The 20,108-nt window shown below is 48.1% G+C and overlaps 2 long non-coding RNA genes across 3 annotated transcripts; both read right to left on the bottom strand.

The window, feature by feature from the left end:
• Positions 1–14,257: 14,257 nt before the first annotated feature.
• On the bottom strand, positions 14,258–15,379 carry LOC133361538 (uncharacterized). The gene is made up of 3 exons (XR_009757381.1): positions 15,289–15,379; positions 14,856–14,974; positions 14,258–14,390 (listed from the first exon to the last, which is right to left on the bottom strand). It is a non-coding gene; the product is annotated as an uncharacterized LOC133361538 (long non-coding RNA).
• A 113-nt stretch (positions 15,380–15,492) lies between these two features.
• On the bottom strand, positions 15,493–18,470 carry LOC133361539 (uncharacterized). Of its 2 annotated transcripts, XR_009757382.1 has the most exons (4): positions 18,416–18,447; positions 18,142–18,299; positions 16,332–16,631; positions 15,493–15,586 (listed from the first exon to the last, which is right to left on the bottom strand). It is a non-coding gene; the product is annotated as an uncharacterized LOC133361539 (long non-coding RNA). The 2 variants fall into 2 exon arrangements; XR_009757383.1 differs by lacking the exon at positions 18,142–18,299 and having other exon boundaries at positions 18,416–18,470.
• Between the last annotated feature and the right edge of the window lie 1,638 nt (positions 18,471–20,108).

Here is a 20,108-nt window from a genome sequence, read left to right as displayed (position 1 = left end):
CATCCACAGAGACCCACAGAGACCCACGGAGACACACAGAGACCCACAGAGATCCACAGAGACCCCCACAGAGACACAGAGACCCACAGAGACCCATAGAGACCCACAGAGACCCATAGAGTCCTACAGAGACACAGAGACCCACAGAGACCCACAAAGACCCATAGAGTCACACAGAGACCCCCAAAGAGACCCACAGAGGCCCAAAGAGACACATCGAGACCTACACACACACAGTGACACACACACACAGTGACACACACACACACAGTGACACACACACAGTGACACACACAGTGACACACACACACACGGTGACACACACAGTGACACACACACACAGTAACACACACACAGTGACACACACACACACAGTGACACACACACACAGTGACACACACACACACAGTGACACACACACACAGTGACACACACAGTGAACACACACAGTGACACACACACACAGTGACACACACACACACAGTGACACACACAGTGACACACACACAGTGACACACACCACAGTGACACACACACACAGTGACACACACACACAGTGACACACACACACAGTGACACACACACACACAGTGACACACACACACAGTGACACACAAACAGTGACACACACACACAGTGACACACACACAGTGACGCGCACACACACAGTGACACAAACACAGTGACACACACACAGTGACACACACACACAGTGACACACACAGTGACACACACACACAGTGACACACACACACACAGTGACACACACACACAGTGACACACAAACAGTGACACACAGTGACACACACACAGTGACGCGCACACACACAGTGGCACAAACACAGAGATACACACACACAGTGACACACACACACACAGTGACACACAAACACAGTGACACACACACACACACAGTGACACACACACACAGTGACACACACACACACAGTGACACACACACAGTGACACACAAACAGTGACACACAGTGACATGCACACAGTGACGCGCACACACACAGTGACACAAACACAGTGACACACACACACAGTGACACACACACAGTGACACATAAACACAGTGACACACACACACAGTGACACACACACAGTGACACACACACACACAGTGACACACACACAGTGACACACACACACAGTGACACACACACACAGTGACGCACACACAGTGACACACAAACAGTGACACACACACACAGTGACACACACACAGTGACACACACACACACGGTGACACACACACACACAGTGACACACACACAGTGACACACACACACAGTGACACACACAGTGACACACACACAGTGACAAACACACACACAGTGACACACACACAGTGACACACACACAGTGACACACACACACAGTGACACACAAACACAGTGACACACACACACAGTGACATACACACACAGTGACACACACACAGTGACACACACACAGTGACACACACACACAGTGACACACAAACACAGTGACACACACACAGTGACACACACACAGTGACAAACACACAAACCTTTTTTCCTCCAGGTTCCTCCATAGATGTTGTAGCGGCACCACCACCATCACTACCACCATCACCACCACCCTGCACACACCATCACCATCACCACCATCACCTCCTCCACGTGAGTCATGTTGATGGCGTTCATGAACGAGTCCGTGTCGTCAAAACCATCCACGTCCTCCTGACACCTGGGACACGGGGAGACACGGGGAGACACGGGGGGACACGGGGAGACACGGGGGGACACGGGGAGACACGGTGAGGAGACACGGGGAGACACGGGGAGGAGACACGGGGAGACACGGTGAGGAGACACGGGGGAGACACGGTGAGGAGACACGGGGAGACCCGGGGAGGAGACACGGGGAGACACGGGGAGACACAAGGAGACACGGGGAGACACAAGGAGACACGGGGAGACACAAGGAGACACGGGGAGACACGGTGAGGAGACACGGGGAGACACGGGGAGACACGGTGAGGAGACACGGAGAGACACGGGGAGGAGACACGGGGGGGGTGTCAGGGTGAGTGTTGGAGGTAAGGATGGTGAGTGGTGAGTGGGACGGTGAGTGAGTAAGTGGGTGAGTGGCTGGGTGAGTAAGTGGGTGAGTGAGTGGGTAAGTGGGGTAAGTGGGTGGGTGAGTGGGTGAGTGTATCCTCACCGCCCTGGGGAATCGAAGTGGATGGAGACTGGATAGTTTGACGACTCTGCAAACGGCAACATTCCCTGCAGACAAGCAAGAGACACGCAGAGACTCACAGAGACTCACAGAGACCCACAGAGACGCACAGAGACCCCCACAGAGACACACAGAGACCCCCACAGAGACACACAGAGACCCACAGAGACACACAGAGACACACAAAGACACGCAGAGACCCCCACAGAGACCCACAGAGACACACAGAGACCCATAGAGTCCCACAGAGACACAGGGACCCACAGAGACTCATAGAGAGATTGAGAGAGAGGACGTCACATACACACAGCAAGATATGGAGAGAGATGGGGTCGCGTCATTTGACCATTCGCATCACACACAGATAGAGAGAGAGGAAAACACGATGTAGAATACAACACATCACACACATCACATCACACACACAGAGAGAGAATACAACACATCACACACAGAGAGAGAGAGAGAATACAACACACACACAGAGAACAACACATCACACACACAGAGAGATCACATCACACAGAGAGAGAAAAACACGATGTAGAGAATACAACACATCACACCGTGAGTCTCGGTGATTGACACTGAACCCTGTGGGAGCCTCAGTCTGGCTCTGTGAGTCTCGGTGATTGACACTGAACCCTGTGGGAGCCTCAGTCTGGCTCTGTGAGTCTCGGTGATTGACACTGAACCCTGTGGGAGCCTCAGTCTGGCTCTGTGAGTCTCAGTGATTGACACTGAACCCTGTGGGAGCCTTAGTCTGGCTCTGTGAGTCTCAGTGATTGACACTGAACCCTGTGGGAGCCTCAGTCTGGCTCTGTGAGTCTCAGTGATTAACACTGAACCCTGTGGGAGCCTCAGTCTGGCTATGTGAGTCTCAGTGATTAACACTGAACCCTGTGGGAGCCTCAGTCTGGCTCTGTGAGTCTCAGTGATTAACACTGAACCCTGTGGGAGCCTCAGTCTGGCTATGTGAGTCTCAGTGATTAACACTGAACCCTGTGGGAGCCTCAGTCTGGCTCTGTGAGTCTCAGTGATTGACACTGAACCCTGTGGGAGCCTCAGTCTGGCTCTGTGAGTCTCAGTGATTGACACTGAACCTTGTGGGAGCCTCAGTTTGGCTCTGTGAGTCTCAGTGATTGACACTGAACCCTGTGGGAGCCTCAGTCTGGCTCTGTGAGTCTCAGTGATTGACACTGAACCTTGTGGGAGCCTCAGTTTGGCTCTGTGAGTCTCAGTGATTGACACTGAACCTTGTGGGAGCCTCAGTCTGGCTCTGTGAGTCTCAGTGATTGACACTGAACCATGTGGGAGCCTCAGTCTGGCTCTGTGAGTCTCAGTGATTGACACTGAACCTTGTGGGAGCCTCAGTCTGGCTCTGTGATTCTCAGTGATTGACACTGAACCTTGTGGGAGCCTCAGTCTGGCTCTGTGATTCTCAGTGATTGACACTGAAACCTTGTGGGAGTCTTAGTCTGGCTCTGTGAGTCTCAGTGATTAACACTGAACCCTGTGGGAGCCTCAGTCTGGCTCTGTGAGTCTCGGTGATTAACACTGAACCCTGTGGGAGCCTCAGTCTGGCTCTGTGAGTCTCAGTGATTAACACTGAACCCTGTGGGAGCCTCAGTCTGGCTCTGTGAGTCTCGGTGATTAACACTGAACCCTGTGGGAGCCTCAGTCTGGCTCTGTGAGTCTCAGTGATTAACACTGAACCCTGTGGGAGCCTCAGTCTGGCTCTGTGAGTCTCGGTGATTAACACTGAACCCTGTGGGAGCCTCAGTCTGGCTCTGTGAGTCTCAGTGATTAACACTGAACCCTGTGGGAGCCTCAGTCTGGCTCTGTGAGTCTCGGTGATTAACACTGAACCCTGTGGGAGCCTCAGTCTGGCTCTGTGAGTCTCGGTGATTAACACTGAACCCTGTGGGAGCCTCAGTCTGGCTCTGTGAGTCTCGGTGATTAACACTGAACCCTGTGGGAGCCTCAGTCTGGCTCTGTGAGTCTCGGTGATTAACACTGAACCCTGTGGGAGCCTCAGTCTGGCTCTGTGAGTCTCGGTGATTAACACTGAACCCTGTGGGAGCCTCAGTCTGGCTCTGTGAGTCTCAGTGACGTCAAACCGCATATGGGGGGGTTGGGTGGTGGGGGTTGGGTGGTGGGGTGGTGGGGGGGGTGGCGGTGGGGGGGGTTGGGTGGTGGTGGGGGGTGGTGGTGGGGGGGGGTGGTGGTGGGGGGGGGGGTGGTGGTGTGGGGGTGGTGGTGCTAATTAAGCTGGGTGAGTGTACTGACAGTCTATAATGTAGACTGTAGCCTGGTAATTAAGGTGGTGATGGTGGTGGTGATGGTGGTGGTGATGGTGGTGATGGTGGTGGTGATGGTGGTGATGGTTGTGATGGTGGTGATGGTGGTGATGGTGGTTGTGATGGTGGTGATGGTGGTGGTGGTGGTGATGGTGGTGATGGTGGTGGTGATGGTGGTGATGGTGGTGGTGGTGGTGATGGTTGGTGGTGGTGGTGGTGGTGATGGTGGTGATGGTGGTGGTGATGGTGGTGGTGGTGGTGATGGTGGTGATGGTTGGTGATGGTTGTGATGGTGGTGGTGATGGTTGTGATGGTGGTGGTGATGGTGGTGATGGTGGTGGTGATGGTGGTGATGGTTGTGATGGTGGTGGTGATGGTGGAGATGGTTGGTGATGGTGGTGATGGTTGGTGATGGTGGTGGTGATGGTGGAGATGGTGGTGATGGTTGGTGATGGTTGTGATGGTGGTGGTGATGGTTGTGGTGGTGGTGGTGGAGGTGGTGATGGTGGTGGTGGTGATGGGTGGTGGTGATGGTGGTGATGGTTGGTGATGGTTGGTGATGGTTGTGATGATACAGGGAGCTGTTCTCGCTGCATCACCACCCTCAACAGCAACAAGAAGCCGCAGCGATCTGCCATGGAGCGAGCCGGCGGCGGTAGCGGAGGCAGCGGAGGCGGCAGGAGGGCGGAGGAGCGGCTCGCACGGCCGTCCGCGGGAGCCCCCCCGCAGGGCGGCGGCGGAGAGCGCCCCGTAATACAAACAAAAGACATAACTCTGATAATGTATGCACTGTCCTTGAAGTTGATTGGTCCACACCCGAGACAGCTTTCCTTAGAGCCTAGTCTCACATGGTGTTGGACCAGATGACGCCCAAAGGCGCAATACGACGCTGATCATGTAGGAGAGGGCAGGCAACGAGGGCGCGCGCCAAAGACAAAGACAAAGATCACCCGTGTAGCCTGCACAGGCTGTTGGGGCAAGTGCTGTAGCGAGCACCTATAAGGCCGGAACGGTGGAGGAGGGGGTGGGAGGCCAGCACCACGCCCGGCCGCCTTTATCTCCCCAGTGGCGATGTTTACACACCGCACCAGGTACTCATTTGAGGCTGAGTCGACCCGGGGGAGGCGCAGTGCCGGTTCAGGTAATCGTCGCTGGTTTTGGCCGTGAGCGGGAATATAACTCGGGGATCCGGGTTCGTAGTGCAGCGCGCTAACCGCTGCACCACCACTCCTCGCCACACTGACACACAGCCTGACACACACACTGACACACACTTTTTAGGACAAAAATATATTTAATTACCAATTGCTTAATGGTGCAATGCAATCATCTGACCCATAGGTGGCAGCCATCTCAAGCCAGAGGACGAGAGGACTCTAGCCGCCACGCATATAAAGGATTTATACTGGTAGGAACGAAGTGAACCAGCCTACAATAGATTATATCGTCCGTCCGTCCGATTATGTGTAGCAACATCGCCCCCTACTGCAAACACTTGGCAGGACCCTACAAAAACCTTTAGACTCAGTGAGGCTTTTCTGGCTAAACAAGTGTAACAATACATTATGTTTATATTATTTGGTTATTCGTTCCTACCAGCCCACCCCGCAGGGACCTGTTAGTGAAAAACTTTGTTTTTACGAGTTATACTTGTACTTGTATTAAGTTCGCTTGCGCGCTTACGACCGTGCAAATCTTTCGGTCGTTTTTTAACCCACTTCCCGTGATCCAATCGAGCTGACATTTTGCACACAGACTCGTTGTGCGTGACAATTTATTTTCGTGAAATTTTTTTTCCAAAATTTTACACTTTTTAGGACAAAAATATATTTAATTACAATTGCTTAATGGTGGCATACAATCATCTGACCCATAGGTGGCAGTCATCTCAAGCCAGAGGATGAGAGGACTCTAGCCGCCACGCATATAAAGGATTTAGAGTGAAAACTTTGTTTTTACGGGTTATACTTGTTTTTTAGTTGAAGCGTAAATTATAGGAGGCGGCTATTTTATCTCGCTCCGTGTCTCGCTCCGTCGTTGTTGCCGATATCAACCGTGTGGCCGGCACGGGCGAGGAACGCGAGCAGTGCGGTCCGCGTTGCGCGAGAGATGCCGACGAGAATTGGCAGCAGACAGAACTCCGATTTGCCACGGCGTCGTCCGGGTTTTATTTATTCGTTGCTCCTTAGTTCATCATCAAAATCACACTTTTGTGCGTGCAGAACGGGCGCCGCTTGAACCGAGAAGGGGCATTCAAGGGCACGTGGGAGTTGGCGTCTCTGTCACGTGGTACGCGTCACTCGGTGTCTGCAACGTGACGAGTTTCTTCCGCTGCTGGAGCTTCCCTTGGCTCGCCCGTCCAAGCTTCAATCTGACGTCGGGACGTTTCCAACAACAACAACAACACAAACACTCGGCGAGTCGGCGAGGGAGACGATGAAGGCGAGTTTACAAAGCGCCGCTCCCGCTCATCCATCAGTCACCTGTGTGAGTGTTAGGTGTGTGTGTGTTAGGTGTGTGTGTTAGGTGTGTGTGAGTGTTAGGTGTGTGTGTGTGTTAGGTGTGTGAGTGTTAGGTGTGTGTGTTAGGTGTGTGAGTGTTAGGTTGTGTGTGAGTGTTAGGTGTGGGTGTGTGTTAGGTGTGTGTGAGTGTTAGTGTGTGTGTGTGTTAGGTGTGTGATGTTAGGTGTGAGTGTTAGGTTGTGAGTGTTTAGGTGTGTGTGAGTGTTAGGTGTGTGTGAGTGTTAGGTGTGTGAGTGTTAGGTGTGTGTGAGTGTTAGGTGTGTGTGTTAGGTGTGTGTGAGTGTAGTGTGTGTGAGTGTTAGGTGTGTGTGAGTGTTAGGTGTGTGTGAGTGTTAGGTGTGGAGTGAGTGTTAGGTGTGAGTGTTAGGTGTGTGTGTGTGTTAGGTGTGTGTGAGTGTTAGGTGTGTGTGAGGTGTAGGTGTGAGTGAGTGTTAGGTGTGAGTGTTAGGTTTGATGTGTGAGTGTTAGGGTGTGTTGTGTTAGGTGTGTGAGTGTTAGGTGGTGTGAGTGTTAGGTGTGTGTGAGTGTTAGGTGTGAGTGAGTGTTAGGTGTGTGATGAGTGTTAGGTGTGTGTGAGTGTTAGTGTGTGGTGAGTGTTAGGTGTGTGTGAGTGTTAGGTGTGTGTGAGTGTTAGGTGTGTGTGTGTGTGTTGAGTGTTAGGTGTGGTGAGTGTTAGGTGTGTGTGAGTGTTAGGTGTGTGTGAGTGTGTAGGTGTGTGTGAGTGTTAGGTGTGTGTGAGTGTTAGGTGTGTGTGAGTGTTAGGTGTGTGTAGGAGTCTGTGTGTGTGTGAGTGTTAGGTGCTTTGTTGTTTGCGATCCAGAACAGAACATCCCGGTTGACACATATGGAGGCATCATTACCACGCGGCGATTCGCTCAGCTACCCCCGACGCAAATATCTGCTCTCAATCCACCACAGCGTCAAAGTGATACTCGCCTGTGCTCCGTCAATATCAACCCGTGTACGAAGGCAAATAAAATATTTCTATCGCGCCACGTTGGATTAAAAAACACACCGTCAGAAAAGATCGTGTTAACGGTTCAAAGAGAGTTTTTTTTATTGTCAAAACTTGTGTAAACAAATCACTACTGTAGCTATTCCAGGGAATTGCACATTCGAATTGAACGTTCCCATGCGCTGTATGCACCTGGTACCAGTTTACATGAAAGGCAGTGATTGCTACAAAATATAAAGCACATTGCAAAACGTACACGTGGTTTTGGGCTCCGTATGCAAACTCAAACATTGGATATATTTTTTCCGAGTGGTTTATCCAGAAAAACAATTCCTCAAATTGTACTTTAAAGGTTTTTGGCTTTTAATCAAAGCTCAATAATATCAACAGCCCTTGTTCAATCCACTCCAAGATGCAGACAGTGACCAGACGGGTACTTCACCAGTGGTCAGCACCCAAACAATCAGCAGTTCGGACGTCACCCTCAAACTCGGGTTTCTGAATCCACAGCACAATCACGTTCCTTCACAGTGGCCAGCTAGGAACTTGGTTGGGCAGAAAGCTCGCGGTCACGTGACGCACTTCAACCAATCCGCGAGCGTGCTACACGGTGGGAGGGGCTATGCACGACAGACAAATAATCCCTGGTGGGTGGTGGGGAACTGTTGTTCCTACCTGTAACAAAAAATTAACCCGTAAAAACAAAGTTTTTCACTCTAAATCCTTTATATGCGTGGCGACTAGAGTCCTCTTGTCCTCTGGCTTGAGATGGCTGCCACCTATGGGTCAGATGATTGCCTGCCACCATTAAGCAATTGGTAATTAAATATTTATAAAAAAAATTCCCTAAAAAGTGTAAAATTTGGGAAAAAATGTTTCACGAACATAAATTGTCACGCACAACGAGTCTGTGTGCAAAATGTCAGCTCGATTGGATGACGGGAAGTGGGTTAAAAAACGACCGAAACATTTGCACGGTCCTAAGCAAGCAAGCAAGTGAACTTAATATAATGGATTTTAAAAAAACCCACTGCATATATACGCTTAAGACAGTTCCATGAACACTAAGTGTAGACAGGTGTTGTTTTCTCTACATCTGCTACCAGCAGCAAAGTCTATAAAACTTTGCAGAATGGAACATGTCACAAATCAACTTTTATTTAGGCATTTTTGGGGTTGTTATCAAGTAGGTGAGAGCAGACAGGCCCCGTACAACAATCTTCTGGAGTATGAGAACATCTGATTTTGCAAAAACCTTCCCACTTCGTGTTCATCCTTCCAAAAGATGCAAATTTGAAACGATCTTTCAACAGTCGAGCAAATGCAACACAACAAAAAAGCACATTTCTCTGAACATGGCTATCTCCTCTGCACGGAAACAAAACGTGTTGTATATTTCAACTCCAGATGACCTAAACGGCACGTTTTATCTTAGACGTGACTTTACCGAAAAAACCAAAGAATAATTCCTGCAGTCACGAAAGCTCCAAAATTAAGAAGGAACAAAACTGACAAGTCATTCACTTCTTTCTTGGAAGAGACAAGTTCCTGCCTTGGGTAGTAAAGCCAAGATGCTGCTTTATATTCTATTGACTGCATTCTGGAAAAAAAAAAACTATGCAAGCAAGCTCAAAGGAATTCGATTTAAAGCTTTCGTGACTGCAGGGATTCATCTTCTTGGTTCTTTCGGTAAAGTCACGTAGAAGGGAAGTAATAAAATAATAATAAATAAAAACAGACTGTCTTCTCGACAGACCTGTTCTTCACCTGAGGACGGCTGCTTGCGTTGTGGCCGAAACGTCGTGAGAATTAATTTATAAAAAAAAAGTATTACTATTTTATTATTTCCATTCTACGTGACTTTACCGAAAGAACCAAAAGAAGCTCAAAGGAAGTTATTGAAACTGCGAGTGAAACGACACTAGCTTATCTTCTTGGTTCTTTCGGTAAAGTCACGTAGAAGGAAAATAATAAAATAATAAAAATAAAACATAATAAAATAATTCTCACGACGTTTCGGCCACAACGCAAGCAGCCGCCCTCAGGTGGAGAACAGGTCTGTCGACCGTGACTTTACTGAAAGAACCAAGAAGATGAATCCCTGCAGTCACGAAAGCTTTCAATCGAAAGACACCAGCTTATTTACCCCAAGGGCTTTTCATACAAAGTGCAACCCATGGCCCACACAACCTCCCAACCATCATCCATCTATCGCTCACCCCCCTCCTCTTCTCACTCCAGCCCCTCTTCTTCTTCGATGTCAGAGCATGAAGACAATCTTGGCATCTTGCTCCTGGGCACCTCCAGGCTGCTACTGCCTCCCCCAGCTGCGAGAACGAGGAAAGTCAACGGCTTGGCGAGCGTGCGCTCGCAAATTGTATTTGGCAATGCTGCTTTTGCGATACCGATTGCCGACGGAGGACAGATGACTGCCAGAGGGCCGCAGCGCTGGGAACACTTTGGCACGGATGCCGTCCTTGGTGTCGATGCCGTCATCGTCGTCGTCCTCGGAGCTGAGGTGGACTGTCTCTTCACTGGACGAGCGCTGCAGCGTCGTCTCGCTGGAGATCGTGGTGGACACGCCATGCTCTTCGATTCCACTCAATAGCAGTCGCTTTTTTGGCTTCTGGGACTCCCAGTTCATCCAAGTCCTAAAATCCAGCGAAATACAAAAAATATGCACACACACACACACAACTTGTGTTCAGCGATACAACATTGATAATTGGCTTTTTACCCTTCTATCTGGCAACAAAACTGACACCTTTTTACAAGGAGTCATGTTTGCATAGACCGCAATACCTTGCAGTCATAATACAAACAAAAGACATAACTCTGATAATGTATGCACTGTCCCTGAAGTTGATTGGTCCACACCCGAGACAAGTATTGTGGTCTATACAAACATGACTCCTTGTAAAAAGGTGTCAATTTTGTTGCCAGATAGAAGGGTAAAAAAACAATTATGATATTTTTACTGGCAAATGAGGTTCCCATAGTGTACGATACAACATTCTTCAAATTTCTGACGACGTGTATTCCTCAGAGCAATTAATGTACAAAATCAGTCGGTATTACCGGTAGGAACCACCTGGTTCCACCAGCCCACAGGGGATGATTGTGTCTGTCCATCGTGCATCCAAAAATGGGAGGGGTGGGGCTGGGTGGGGAGGGGAGGGTGGGGAGGGGCTGGGTGTGGGGAGGTGGAGGGCTGGTGGGAGGGTGGGTGGGGCTGGGGGGTGGGGTGGTGTGGAGAGGGGCTGGTCCACCCCCGTGGTGCCCTTATAAAACTCAACGTTTAACCTACTCACGACGGCTTGTGCACGGCCCTCACAGTTGGCCATTGACCGAGCAACCCCAACGTTTCCTACCCCGCTCCCTCCGCAGGAGGAATGTGTTTATTTGTACCCACTACTGGATCAGGACTCCTCAGCCTCCTCACTCGAGCATAGGTGACGATCCCTCTATCAACTACACACGAACTAATCTCACAACTCGAATCTCTGTGGTGGTCATCCTCTTGGTGATGTGTGCTCTACTTTGGAGCCACTCCAATGCAGTCAGTGATGTTCCCTTGCCGAAGCCCATCTACTTTTTTGCAGTTGTCAATGTTTCTTATTTGCATGTTTCGGTATCCACGTGTAATGGGTTCCGGAGACACTTGTAGAGGTAACTCTATTATTACAATACAACACTCCAACAGTCCTGATACTCTGTTACAGCCTAGGTTACACAGCCTAGGTACACAGCCTAGGTAGACAGTCTAGGTACACAGCCTAGCGACACAGCCTAGGTACACAGCCTAGATACACAGCCTAGGTAGACAGCCTAGGTACACAGCCTAGGTACACAGCCTAGGTACACTGCCTAGGTACACTACTCTGGCTATGCTCTGGGGTCCTCCGGCTACAATCCCCCTAGGGGAGGCTACCTGACCCGACCCAGCCAAGGTCCGACCCAGCCAAGGTGCGGGTCTGGACTCTGGCTTCCCTCGGAACTCGCCCTCACAAGGACGTAGAGCCGGGAGGTCCCAGAGTCCCACCACTGGCCCTCACAGCGTCCCGGCCCTTACAAGGACAAGCGGGACGAGGGGGTACAGGGTCCTAAGCTGGCTGGCTGGCGGGTCTTGACCTGCGACTGGCCCTGATCGGCCAGGGAGCTGCCCTTTATTGCCTCGTGCCCAACGAGGGGTGGGGTTGTGTGCGCCCCCAGGTATCCCACAGAGCACACACAGCCCCCCCCCTGGTGGCACCAAGGGGCTTAGCTGTCTGGGGTGCCTGGGATCCTAGCGCCTGCCGCCAAGGGCTTCTCTGCCTAGGGTCCCAGAGCCCCCTCTTGTGGCACTACAATCCTCACCTACTCACCACTCACCCTCACCACTCACCCTCACCACTCAGCACTCACGCTCACCCCTCTCCCTCACCACTCACCCCTCTCCCTCACCCACTCACGCTCACCCACTCACCCTCACCACTCACCCTCACCATCACCCTCACCTACACACGCATTAACTCTTTACAAGTTAATTCCAACCTTCCATCTTCTCAAGCTTCTTTGTGCATTTTTTTATGTTGCAGAAAAACTTAGAAATAAATCCCAATCCTGTATTCGTTAAAAAACACGCGTAGTTTGCGTGAAAGCGTCCGTAGGAACTTGCCTGCAGAGTGACGTTCATCAGCTGTTGGACACTCGACAATCCACGTGAAGTGAAATTCTCCAAAACTCCAAGCAGTCTATTTGTTTCAGGAAGCTTGAGACACAAAAACAACACACACAAGGCTCCAAAATGTTAATACCAAATACAAGAAGCACGAAAAGTACTTTGTACGGATGAATTACATTAACTTGCACATTTTTACTCCGTAAACATTGCGATTAGAAATAACATGTGAAGCAACACTTACATTGCTTGTACTGTATATCCCTATGGAAAATAATGACTTTTTTTTATTGGAAATCCAAGTGCAAAAATCAGCCCAAACTGCATTACGAACTTTGCTTTTCGATTTTAAAGCTTTCGTGACTGCAGGGATTCATCTTCTTGGTTCTATCGGTAAAGTCTCGTAGAAGGGAAGTAATAAAATAAAACATAATAAAATAATAAAATAAAACATAATAAAATAATTCTCACGACGTTACGGCTGCTTGCGTTGTGGCTGAAACGTCGTGAGAATTATTTTATCATGTATATTATATTATTATATTATTATGTTTTATTTTTATTATTTTATTACTTCCCTATACGTGACTTTACCGAAAGAACCAAGAGATGAACTTTGCGTTGTTTAATTCACCCACCGACTTAAGTATTGTAGTCGGTATCCACGATCAAACTAAACACTTGAAGAACCCAGACTCGTATATAATAAAGGAGGTGTTATAAACACTGCAAGTCAACTAAAAATATCTAATGCAGTTGTAGGAGTGCTCATAGTAATATCCGAGGACCGATACCGACCCACCTACCCAGTGACTAGGGAAGATGTTGCAGTGTTAGGAATAGAATACGTCAAGGAAAGCCATTTAAATAAAGCAGTGATACATCATGAAAAGAATGGAGCGTGCAGACGCAACAGTAGAAAAGGTTTAGTTATAGTACAGTGCATATTATCATTATCAGAGTTGCTTCTTTTTGTTGGCATTTTTGACTACTTGCGTTGTGGTCATTGCAAACATGATGCCTTGTATAAAGGTGTCAGTTTTTGTACCAGTTGAAAGGGTAAAAACCTATCACTATATTTTGCCACTGCTAAAAGAGATGTCTCAAGGTGTATGATGCCTTGTATAAAGGTGTCAGTTGTTGTACCAGTTGAAAGGGTAAAAACCTATCACTATATTTTGCCACTGGTAAAGGAGGTCTCAAGGTGTATGATGCCTTGTGTAAAGGTGTCAGTTTTGTACCAGTTTAAAAGGGTAAAAACCTACTACTATATTTTGCCACCGCTAAAAGAGATGTCTCAGAGTAGAAAAGGTTATTTCAGCAAAGAATCCCTTTCATTTATTTGTAATTTTTTTCAGAGCGTGAATGATGACGATCTTCTTGCTTCTTTCGGTAAAGTCACGTAGAAGGAAAGCAACATTATATTATTTTAATATATTATTATATTATTTTATTATGTTTTATTTTTATTATTCTATTACTTCCCTTCTACGTGGTGACTTTACCGAAAAAACCAAGAAGATGAATCCCTGCAGTCACGAAAGCTTTAAATCAAAAATGACGACGATGTTCAAAGGTGGCGACGATGATGCACCTAAAGGGCACTTACTTGTAAAGAGCGTTGCCAGGCTTGCCGCTGTCCGGCAGGGTTCCAAGCCGGGCCCGTGGGTTGTCTCCGTCCGGTGGCCGTGGGGGACCATTGGATCCACTCGCTTCACCCGTCACAACATCCTGTGCAACGCCTGCAACCAGTGGATGAGCATTCGCAATAAAACCATTTACACCTCAACACATATACGAGTAATATTGAATTCATCCTCTTGGTTCTTTCGGTAAAGTCATCACGTAGAAGGGAAGTAATAAAATAATAAAAATCATAAAATAATTCTAACGACGTTTCGGCCACAACGCAAGCAGCCGTCTTCAGGTGGAGAACAGGTGTGTCGGAAAGACAGCGTCTGACAGACCTGTTCTTCACCTGAGGACGGCTGCTTGCGTTGTGGCCGAAACGTCGTGAGAATTGTATTTTATCGTGTTTTATTTTTATTATTTTATTACTTCCCTTCTACGTGGCGACTTTACCGAAAGAACCAAGAAGAGTGCGTATCACTTTGTGGCAAATTATGTCACGTCTTTCAATTCTACCGCGTGCCGCCACGTTCCGTACAGAGAAATGTGCTGCGCCGAGCAGGGAGAGCTTGCGTCACCTGATGAGGAACCTTCGCCCGCACTGGAGGGTCCCTGGCTGCCGGCCAAGACTTCCTGTGAACACTCGCTGCCGTGTCGGCTGAGGTTGGACGGCCTGCCACGCAATTCCGTCACGTATCTGGGAGGGAGAAAAAACCCAAAAAATTAACCCTCTTGATGTGCAAATTATTTTGTCAAGGCGCCCTTCCCCCCCCTTCCAACCCAGCGTATATACATGCTCCAAGCGCGTGTGCTGTTTCATTCAGACGCTGTCGCCTCGACAGACCTGTTCTTCACCTGAGGACGGCTGCTTGCGTTGTGGCCGAAACGTCGTGAGAATTATTATTATTTTTATCATTTTATTACTTCCCTTCTGTTGCTACCATTTAATTACAGCAGCAATCGGGAACTTCTCTCGCAAGAGCAACGATTGTCTATTTCGTGTTCACGTACTGTTGTTGCTGCAGGTTGCGCAACACATTGGCATCCGTGGGCAGCGTTCGGATTAGCTCCAGGTTTTCCTTGATTTTCTTTAATATTTCAAATGTTCTCTCCCATGCACCTACATACATACAGACCGCAGAGCAAATTCTTTCAAACATGAAATGCTTATTGTGACATGTGATTGCGAGGAATTTAAACGAAAGCAGGTAACTTACCAGGAGGCGAAATATGTCTTCTTGGTCGGATGGCCAATTGCTGCCACAGTTGCTTGCAGTCATCAGCATGTCGTGCACCACTTTCACGCAGCCTGAGGATTTGGTTAAGTGGCAAAAGCGGACAGGTAAGGCGAGTACACGCAGGGACAATTTCTTTCAGAATACATTGAAATGATGTTCATGGGACCTCCTTTGCCAGTACCAAAATACTAATAGGGGTTTTCACCTTTTTTCTGGCAACAAAACTGATACCTTTTGCAAGGAATCATACTTACATTAACCCAATACTTGCAGTCAAATGCAAACAAAAAACAATACTCTGATAATTTATGCATTGTCTTTGAAACTGATTGGTCCACACCAGAGACAGCTTTCTTTAGAGCCTAGTCTCATATGGTGTTCGACCAGATGACGCCAAAAGGCGTCATCATGGGACCTCCTTTGCCAGTACCAAAATATACTCATAGGGGTTTTCACCTTTTTTCTGGCAACAAAACTGACACCTTTTGCAAGGAATCATACTTACATTAACCACAATACTTGGCGTCATCTGGTCGAAAACCATATGAGACGAGGCTCTAAAGAAAGCTGTCTCTGGTGTGGACCAATCAGTTTCAAAAACAATGCATAAATTATCAGAGTATTGTTTTTGTTTGCATTTGACTGCAAGTATTGTGGTTAATGTAAGCATTATTCCTTGCAAAAGGTGTCAGTTTTGTTGCCAGAAAAAAGGGGAAAACCCCTATTAGTGAAATTATATAATTTACAAAAACCTCAAATGTGTCTTAATAGCTAGACAGCACGTGTGTGTGAACAAGGGGCAGTCAAAGTGATCACCTTGGGAGTTCGTATCAGAAGCCGCCTCTCCACTCGCTCGCTGACTGCTGCCAGAAGTGGACACCTTAGGCACTTGTGGGGTGTGCTCAACTGGCTGAGCCTGTGGAGACTGACAAGTCTGGGTTGCTGCCTCTGCCAAGGCAGGAGGATACTGCTGCACAGACTGAGCTGCATTCTGCATGGTGAGTGAAGGAGCCTTCCGATTGTTTGGAGACTGCTGCTGCTGCTGCAGCTCCTCACCGTCCTGATGCATGCACTGCTCGTCCATTTTGATATCTTGGAGATTTGAAGCTTTCGCGACTGCAAGGATTCATACTCGGTACAGTCACCGTGTAGGTAAAAAATGAAATTAAAATAAAAGAATAAAAATCACAAATCCTGCATAAATCACAAATCCTGCATAATGCACGGGCATAAGTAGTACTATTCACTTACCTGCATTTCCCATATCCCCTCCCTTTTGCTGCTAATCCTGCATAATGCACGGGCATAAGTAGTACTAATCACATTCCTGCATTTCCCATGAATATGCTAAATTCCTCTTGATATGCAAATTATTTTGTCGAAGCGCCCTTTCCCCCCTCCCAACCCAGCTTATATATATGCTCCAAGCTCGTGTGCTGTTTCATTCAGACGCTGTCTCCTCGACAGACCTGGTTTTCACCTGAGGACGGCTGCTTGCGTTGTGGCCGAAACGTCGTGAAAATTATTTTATTATTTTTTATTTTATTACTTCCCTTCTACGTGACGACTTGACCGAAAGAACCAAGAAAAATAGAAAAATCACAACGTTTCGGAAGCAACACAAGCTTCCGTCTTCAGGTGAAACAGATATTTTGCGGTGACAGTTTCACCTGAAGACGGAAGCTTGTGTTGCTTCCGAAACGTCGTGATTTTATCTTTTTTTTAATTAATTTTTATTTCATTCTTCACCTACATTTTTACATCTCTCCCCGGCGAAGCACACACTCGGGTCTCACAGCAGAATCGGCCCAGTACCTGGCCACTAAAACAAATGGCCAGAAAACAAATGCATAAAACAATTTTTTTATGGCAGCCATTGTAAGGCATGTCTTTACTTAACCAGCCAAAAGAGAATTTCAAGAAATTACAGGAAAAGATAAAATAGTTTAAAAACATTACAATGTCTCTTCAACCACGACTATAGAGACATGGTAATCGCAATCATTGTACACTTAGACATTTTCAATGTTCAGCCCTATTAAACTTGCAGCAGATATTGTATGTAGCTAGGGTTCTCAAGTTTCGTACATAACAGGATGAATTCCACACCCTCGAAATGGCATTGCTGTTGCATTAGCATCTGTGCCGCCCATTCACTAGACCAATGGCATTGTAGCTAGGTAAATACAACTCTCACAGCAACTGTCATCATCAGAGCCATTAGCGATCCGATTAAAATTCTCACGGCGTTTCGACTGCAACACAAGCAATCATCATCAGGTGTGAAATCCACAGCAAGAAATTTGAAAAAAATTAACCCGTAAAAACAAAGTTTTTCACTATAAATCCTTTATATGCGTGGCATCGGTTTTATTTTATTATTCATTTCTGTTTTTCTTGAGTAATAAAGTTTCATTTTTATCACATTGCTATTTTAAATTAAATATGAAAAAACATTTTCCTAAAAAGTTGTCTCGCACAACGAGTCTGTGTGCAACATGTCAGCTCGATTGGATCACGGGAAGAGGGTTAAAAAACGACCGAAAGATTTGCACGGTCGTAAGTAAGCGCGCAAGCAAGTGAACTTAATATAAAGGATTTAAAAAGGTAAAATAAAAATGCTCACAACACAAGCAATCGTCATCAGTCGTGAGAATTCCAGCAAGAACCAGCAGCCCTCCCGTGGCCTTGACACACACAAGCTGCGGCTGCTGCTGTTGCCACGTGCTCACGATACCACGTGGACATCGACTCCACAGCTGTGCAACTCACTCGACGTCCCCCCTACGAAACAAAGAAGCAGCGCGGCTGTACCTGGTAAACACAACAACACAACAACCACAACAACAACTACCACCCCCACAACAACAACCACAACAACCACAAAACGAACGTCTCACCACAGATCAAGATGGCGGCAGCAGCAGCAAAGCCAACCACGTGACCACTTCCTGGCTCCCACGTGGCCGCGTGACGTCACGTCAGCGGGGGGGGGGGGTATCACATGTGAGGGAGGGGGGTCACGTGTGAGGGGGGGTATCACGTGCGAGGGGGGGGGTCACACGCGAGGGGGGGGGGGTCACGTGTGAGGGGGGGGTGTCATTGACAGCTAACAATGTCTCTGCTGCAGCAAACCCCCCCTCTCTCTCGACACAGAGGCGTTGGGTCTCTGTGTGTCTCTGTGTGTGTCTCTGTGTGTGTCTCTGTGTGTATTGTGTGTCTTGTTGTGCTCGTGTGTCTCTGTGTGTGTCTCTGTGTAGTGTCGTGTCTCTGTTGTGGTGTCTCTGTGTGTGTCTCTGTGTGTGTATATCTGTGTGTCTCTGTGTGTCTCTGTGTGTGTCTCTGTGTGTCTCTGTGTATGTGTGTGTCTCTGTTGTGTGTCTCTGTGTGTGTCTCTGTGTGTGTCTCTTTGTGTGTCTCTGTGTGTGTGTCTGTGTGTGTGTCTCTGTGTGTGTCTCTGTTGTCGTGTGTCTCTCTCTGTGTCTCTGGTGTGTCTCTGTTGTGTTCTCTGTGTGTCTCTGTGTGTGTCTCTGTGTGTGTCTCTCTCTGTCTCTCTCTGTGTCTCTGTGTGTCTCTGTTGTGTTCTCTGTGTGGTCTCTGTGTGTGTCTGTGTGTGTCTCTCTCTGTCTCTCTCTGTGTGTCTCTCTGTGTCTCTGTTGTGTGTCTCTGTTGTGTGTCTCTCTCTGTCTCTCTCTGTGTCTCTGTGTGTCTCTGTGTGTATCTCTGTGCTCTGTTGTGTGTCTCTGTGTGTGTCTCTCTCTGTGTCTCTCTCTGTGTGTCTCTGTGTGTCTCTGTTGTGTGTCTTTCTCTGTGTCTCTCTCTCTGTGTCTCTGTGTGTCTCTCTCTGTGTCACTGTGTGTATCTCTGTGTCTCTGTTGTGTGTCTCTGTGTGTTCTCTCTGTGTGTGTCTCTGTGGTGCTCTCTCTGTGTCTATGTTGTTGTGTCTCTGTGTGGTCTCTCTCTGTGTTCTCTCTCTGTGTGTCTCTGCGTGTGTCTGTTGTGTGTCTCTGTGTGTGTCGTGTCTGTTTGTCTCTCTCTGTGTCTCTGTTGTGTGTCTCTGTGTGTGTCTCTCTCTGTGTGTCTCTGTGTCTCTGTTGTGTGTCTCTGTTGTGTGTCTCTCTCTGTGTCTCTCTCTGTGTGTCACTGTGTGTATCTCTGTGTCTCTGTTGTGTGTCTCTGTGTGTGTCTCTCTGTGTGTGTCTCTGTGTGTGTCTCTCTCTGTGTCTATGTTGTGTCTCTGTGTGTGTCTCTCTCTGTGTGTCTCTGTGTGTGTCTCTGTGTGTGTCTCTGTGTCTCTGTTGTGTGTCTCTGTGTATGTGTCGTGTCTCTGTTGTGTGTCTCTGTGTGTGTCTGTGTGGTCTCTGTTGTGTGTCTCTGTGTGTGTGTCTGTGTGTGTGTGTCTGTGTGTGTCTCTGTTGTGTGTCGTGTCTCTCTGTCTCTCTCTGTCTCTGTGTGTCTCTGTTGTGTCTCTGTGTGTGTCTCTGTGTGTGTCTCTCTCTGTGTCTCTGGTGTCTTGTTGTGTGTCTCTGTGTGTGTCTCTGTGTGTGTCTCTGTGTGTGTCTTCTCTGTCTCTCTGTGTGTCTCTCTGTGTCT

The sequence above is a fragment of the Lethenteron reissneri genome, unplaced genomic scaffold (assembly GCF_015708825.2).
Source record: "Lethenteron reissneri isolate LAM-NWPU_2019-01 unplaced genomic scaffold, ASM1570882v1 scaffold_1131, whole genome shotgun sequence".
NCBI classification, from domain to species: domain Eukaryota; kingdom Metazoa; phylum Chordata; class Hyperoartia; order Petromyzontiformes; family Petromyzontidae; genus Lethenteron; species Lethenteron reissneri.
Note: the sequence above shows the minus strand (reverse complement) of the source record. Positions and strands in the feature narration are given on the sequence as shown.